Source organism: Cryptotermes secundus, unplaced genomic scaffold (assembly GCF_002891405.2).
Source record: "Cryptotermes secundus unplaced genomic scaffold, Csec_1.0 scaffold21, whole genome shotgun sequence".
NCBI classification, from domain to species: domain Eukaryota; kingdom Metazoa; phylum Arthropoda; class Insecta; order Blattodea; family Kalotermitidae; genus Cryptotermes; species Cryptotermes secundus.
The window spans coordinates 972,789-978,967 of NW_019742548.1; the positions used below are offsets into that span (position 1 = coordinate 972,789).

A 6,179-nucleotide genomic window follows, 5' to 3' on the forward strand; every position below is an offset into this window, starting at 1 on the left:
CACATTAAGTCTTAGATACGTTTCTGAGCAGAGGACAGAATTCCTCGGCCTGCGTCGTTATGAATGAGATCCTGTGCTGCGGTATACTTACTCGTAGGTTGGGCCTGTGTTCAAAACACTCGTAGAGCAAGTTGCACGCTGCCCTCCTATTTGGAAGTTGTACCAAGTGTTCAAAATGAAGATGTTCACATCTCAAATCTATATATTCCGGGCTGTAACGCCCTGTAGTCCGTTGAAAGTCAGTCAGCATACTACAAAACATTATACGTAGCCCCGAAACGGAAAGATTTCAATTTTAAATCTGCTCAAATAACTAGTATTTGCAAAAGGTAAAGATATCACTGTAAGAGCCCGTGAAGGCCGATAGGGTTGTGAGATGTCGAGGCACCCACATTTTTTCCAGAAAACAGGCTCACAAATGGCGGTAAAATTGTCAGCTTTCGCGCCGGCCGCCCTTTACCCCGAGGAAGGTTCCTGGTAAACATTTCTCTTAGAGGTTGAGTCGATCCCAGGGCTATAGTGCAGCTAGAAAAATAATAGTTCTAAGCCTAATAATTAAAACGATACATTTCATAATACAGGGCCAGATAAGAAGGTTACTCTCATTGAGGTTTTTCGGTCTTTTCAGACGAATTACATGGTAAAGCATTGAAATATGCCAGAGCCGTGTTCTTAAAAAATTGTTACGTACTCATCAGCCGCCTTTATGTCTCCCTATTATTCAACGTTTTGTAAAATATACAGTTCAGATGCTATATACGAATAAACTGATCAATAAATCAAATCCTTTACATTCTAATAGGTGACTTTCAGGGAGATTACTCCACCAAAATTCAACGTTCCTTTACCCTCCGCCGGCATAGTGCATCCTCCCTGATGAAAACCGTGGGCCCACTAGTCAAGTTTAACATTTTTTCATTTATAAGTAGAGTAACGATTCTGCTGCATTCGCTCTTTCTTCTTGAATTTTCTCGAAAACTTATAAATTATTGAAAAATTGTACTGCATATATGCCTAAATATTTTAATTTTTCTCTACACATTTACACATTTCAAATAATTTTCGTACCGATTTAGCGAATTGCCTGTTTGCTAATTAGTTTCAGTTGCGAAGAAGAAAATTGTAGTAGTCGGAAACATAAATAGAATTATTCTTGAGCTGTATCCAGACGTTGCTGTTGAAGTGAAATGTTCGTTATTATCGTCCGACTGTAACCAAAATTGGGGTGTTTTGAGAAATGTCAGTAAAACTCCACAGTACACAATTTCACGAAAATTCTTTCAGTTCTTCTTGAGTTATTAGGTGCGAAATGTCGACCAGACAGCAAGACAGAGAGATTTGGCGAATGTAACAGTCCCACTTTTGAAACTTTTCGTTAAAAACAAAACAAAGATTTGTTGTTGTGTAATATTTTTTACTGCAAAAGAAATTCTTCTCCATTACACCTGAATAGCCATATTAATTCTTTAACTTTGTTTGAAATTTTGAATTTGTTTTCAGTTCTCAGACCAGAATATTTTAGAACCGAATTTACAAAAAACGGACAAAATTGTTGTTTTGCACATATGCGAGCACACAGGCACGCATGCGCGTCAGTCTTCGTACAGAGTACGACAGTCTCTGGGTTGGCCAATTAATTCCTCGCTTACCAATGAATCAGGAAGTTCATTGCCGTGTAAGGAAATCCAGGGACTTGACCTTAGATTGCAGTAGCTGGTTGAGCCAGTTCAGTCCGATCGACATGCCCAAGCTGTTTAACGGCGTCTTTCATATTATGCGCCCCTTTAAGTAAACGCTTTGAAAGTGGCTCTCCTGCCTCGGCGTATCCGGCTGTAATTACTTTTATAGGATTTTAGGTTCCCACAGTGGTGGTCATGAAGGTTTCTGTCTTCTTGGGTACAGGGGTTCGTAGCTTGGTGACAGAACATAGAAGTACGGGAAGAAGTGTTCGCTTCATTTTCAGAGTTCAAGAATCAGCCAAACAAGAAACGAGTATGAAGCAAACAGCACGTATAGCTATGCTTGTATTACTTTTAAGCCTTTAAGATGGCAGCGATAATTTTCTCCGAATCGTCGGTCCAGAAGACAGAAACCCCAAAAAATGTACGCATTCTCATCTTTTCTATATTAAACTGCTATAAATTCTGCTCGTCTTATCCCCCTTCACTTGATCATCCTAACAGGATCTGAAGAATAAGAAGTACTGGGAAGAACTAATCGCCTACTTTCATTGTATTAAAAATTGAAGGTTGGCTTCGGCGCGGGCCGTATAGACAACATCTCGTCCAACAGTTCTATTGTTGCGTGTATATTCGTTGCAGCAGGAATATGCTCACGAAACCTTTGCCTAACGACGGCCGTCTCTTCTGGCTCAACTGTTCCGCATTTGAAACGTCATATAACATTGCTCCTTCCTTAAGGCTTTACAATTTAAGGGGCTGCAATGTTGATATTGCTGAGGGGAAGGTTTTGTGAAATGCTGTGATGAGATATCCTCAGGTGCCTTAATACAAATATCATGTTTCATAAATATTGTTTCAGGCATTCAAAGTATGCCAGGAGGCTACACACAGAGCCACGTAGACAGCAACGTGATCTTATAAGTCTACATTTGTTTTTAAAAATAAAGGAAATAGACTGAAAATGAAGAATGTCTGTATTAAGGAGAAGAGTAACTCACGTTCCATGAGCCTCTTGCCCTCGTCCCTATAACGTGAACATAGTTACGGCTTCTAATATCCTGTGAATTGCTGGATGTTGTTTTTAATCATCCTAAACGCTCTCTCTCTCTCTCTCTCTCTCTCACACACACACACACACAACTTGCGTGGATAAGATCAGCATTCATGTTTTTACAACGCGTTATATTTATCTGAGCTGATCGGGTTAAAATCCTCTTAGGATGAGCAGATGTTACTCCAGCCTGTCACAAAGTTAAGAAATGTTTAGTTTGATGGTGTTCTACGTTAGCATCATAGCAGTGTAGAAATATTTTTAATATGACCACATGTGAAATATTTCTGCTAACGGACACTTAAACATTAGTACAGCTGCTTGCTAATTATATTGGACTATTTCATAAATTTAGTTCCACCAAGTTCAAAAAGTTTCAGTTCTTTGCAACACAACAGGTTTTGGTCTAACTTGGGCATCTTCGAGAGGCTTCCCAGCACTTAGAATGCCATACGTACGTAAGGAATAACTGGGATATTTCGGATGTACGTGGAACGAATACAAATTATATACAGGACATCATTTATAAAAAAATGTCTGTAGATTCGTGCAATACAAGAAAATACTCGTATAATATTGTAACGTGTTTTGCTTAATATGCAACACAGCTTCCTTAAAAATACAAAGAATTTAGATCGTCACAATTCATGGAAACGACAAAAAGTATGTGACCATTCTGATCACTGATGTGGCTAATTTAGTCAATCTTTAAACGCAATTTTGCACATGTTTTTCACAGATTAACTCTGTTGTAATCTGAACACCTATACAGAATTCATGAAACCACGTTTTATACGTTTGACTTCTAACATAATCTTCCCTCAAAGCCGACTTTTCGTCAAAGTGCCTTAAACCATAGTAACCAAATAACAAATTTCCTCCATATTTTCTCTTTGGGGGTCACACTCATCGCTGTATGTCCGAACAGCCGTGACCTCCTTCTCTTCATCTGTTCTTCTCGTTTTCAGTTTTCTACTTTTATCTGGGCAGTTAGTGTCTCTCATATTCACTGTCAGATATTAGTCCAGGCTTTCATGTAAATTCAACGAAGCGTTTCAGCCAGACAGGCCTATCGTCAGGTTTATATGGTGATTTGCACAAAGTGTTATACTGTATTACAGCTTGATACAGCTTGTGAACATGTGAAGTTACATTGAGGACTGTATTACCGACACGTATCAAGTGGTTAGCTGTATCAGCAGGTTGATTCAATAAAATATGCACTGATGCCTCGTCTCATTACGCTGTTAACACCACCCTTCAGTACATCTTCTGTCCACAGATTGTCCTCCTTTTGAACGTTCTGACCATGTGCAATAGAAGAAGACATTCGCCAGTTCCGGAATTTGCAGGGATGTGGCAGAAGTAGAGCCCCTTTTTGAACACATCTTTTTTTCCGCGTCCCTCCACTTTAATACAGAAATAACAGTACTGAAGTGACTGGGCAGAATGTGAGGCTGTCACGTGGGACTGACTCATATCTGTCCGTCTACATACACTAAAATAATAATTATTTACGAATTAGAACATAAGTTATTGCTGTAACGGCAGCAACCACCGCCATGTCCCTCAACCAGACCCCCTTCTTTCCTTTTCCCCCTCTCCTGATGCCGTACGCTTGCGCCCTTCATCCTTTCACCAGGGACTGAGAGGCTCGTCTGAACACTGGAGGGCCATTCTGCTGCACGCCGTGGAAGAGTCTGGTCTCGACCCCAAATTATTTCTTGGAATTTTGGTTTACTAAATTAACGGCGGAGTTGGTGGACGCTTGTACGTTGTGCCGTCCTCATCTGGGGCAGTTTGTATTTTTTTAATCAATTATATTATTATATTTATTTGGTGTCTGTATTGTTAATATAGTTTCCTATCCCAAACCACTTTTCGGTCCTTGGACTGTGGTACGTTTCAAAAAGTGGTAGCAGAGCGTGGTTTCGATCCACGGACCTCTGGGTTATGGGCCCAGCACGCTTCCACTGCGCCACTCTGCTGAACATCAATCATCAAACACGTTTTCCCTAAAAAATCAGCACCCAAAATGACGGGCTGAATCAAGCCGTGAACAACGTAAAATGGGACTTTCCATGTATAACGATCAATCCGGATCTTACACTTGACTGCAGTATGAACTGGGAAAGTCTGAGCAGAGGCAGTGACACACTTTACCGTCACGGGATAAGTGTGCAGCGAAGGGAGTGCTTTCATAAGGGAGTTATAGGCAACGTCGGACATCAAAGAACGGACAGCCCCAGAGTCTAAGAGAGCACAAACGGGTCCAAATGCGAGCTCTACCTGAAGACAGGGTAAACTATATTGTAGAACCCCCTGTATTCGTTGATTATGCGAGTTGCAAATAGTGTGGCTGAACAAGGTGGGACTTCGAGGTGGGCGATTCCCACGAGGAGGGGCTGGGTTACGTGCTAGTCAAAGAGTATTTGGCTGCGGTCGAGCACTCTCAGTAGCTGAGGTGGGTAACCGGACATAACAGTCTTTGCGAGTGTGACCGGGATTATTGCACCGATAGCAGACGGTCCTCGGACGGGCCGAAACAGGCGCAGCGGACACGTGCCGATCGGAATGTGTCGGCGAGTTCGATGGAGTCCCCGTTTGGGAGGTATGACTCTGGTCATTACGCAGAATACTGTGTGCATATATGCACATTTGATCTAATTCCGCACTGGTTGTCGGGGCATCGCATTGCTTATTTCGCAGTTTACTTAAATTACCCAGATGTCAAGTGGACGATGAAACCACGAGGTTTCTACACCCAGGGACACAAACTTCGTAGGATTGCTGACAGAAACTATATACAAAAATTACCCTACACGTAGAACACACGAGATTACTTCACCAAGCTGCTAGTACCACCACATACCTCCATACACTGCATATATGCATATGCCGTCGCAAAATATAAGTAAAAGCAGGAGGACCGTTACAAACCGTAAGCCATTCTAGCCGCCTTACATCCAACTGTGAAGCAACAAACTCCACACTTGAAACACACACAAGAACATTCATACATCTATTAAACTATACAAAATTGTCACGACAGTACACCAATATTACATAAAGGAAACCACACAAACCTAGTCCTTAGTTTAAAGAAGTTTAAGGTTTTCATACTAAACTATACCAATTTCTAGACGTGAAAAGTGGATCCATTTCATAGACGCGTTTAATGTTAACTTTCAGATCAACGATCCTGGATTTATTTTAAATTCACCTGATGAGTCATGAAAATAAAAAAAATTGTAGTGGTGTAGTGTAACCACAATAAATTCAACCTGTAGATGTTAAGTAATCTTTGTGAAGGCCACTATATGTGTACAATTATCCTAAGAAAAACAAAGTGCACAAATTAAGATCCATTTTAATATTATCTACTTTTATTTTTTCTTTTCCAACTCTTTCCTACCAGAAGTGTGTATATTTCCTGTTTTCCTTGT

At 40.7% G+C, this 6,179-nt stretch overlaps 1 non-coding gene across 1 annotated transcript; it reads right to left on the reverse strand.

Moving 5' to 3' along the window:
- Positions 1-4,649: 4,649 nt before the first annotated feature.
- Trnam-cau lies at positions 4,650-4,721 on the reverse strand. The gene has a single exon. It is a non-coding gene; the product is annotated as a tRNA-Met (tRNA).
- Positions 4,722-6,179: the final 1,458 nt, after the last annotated feature.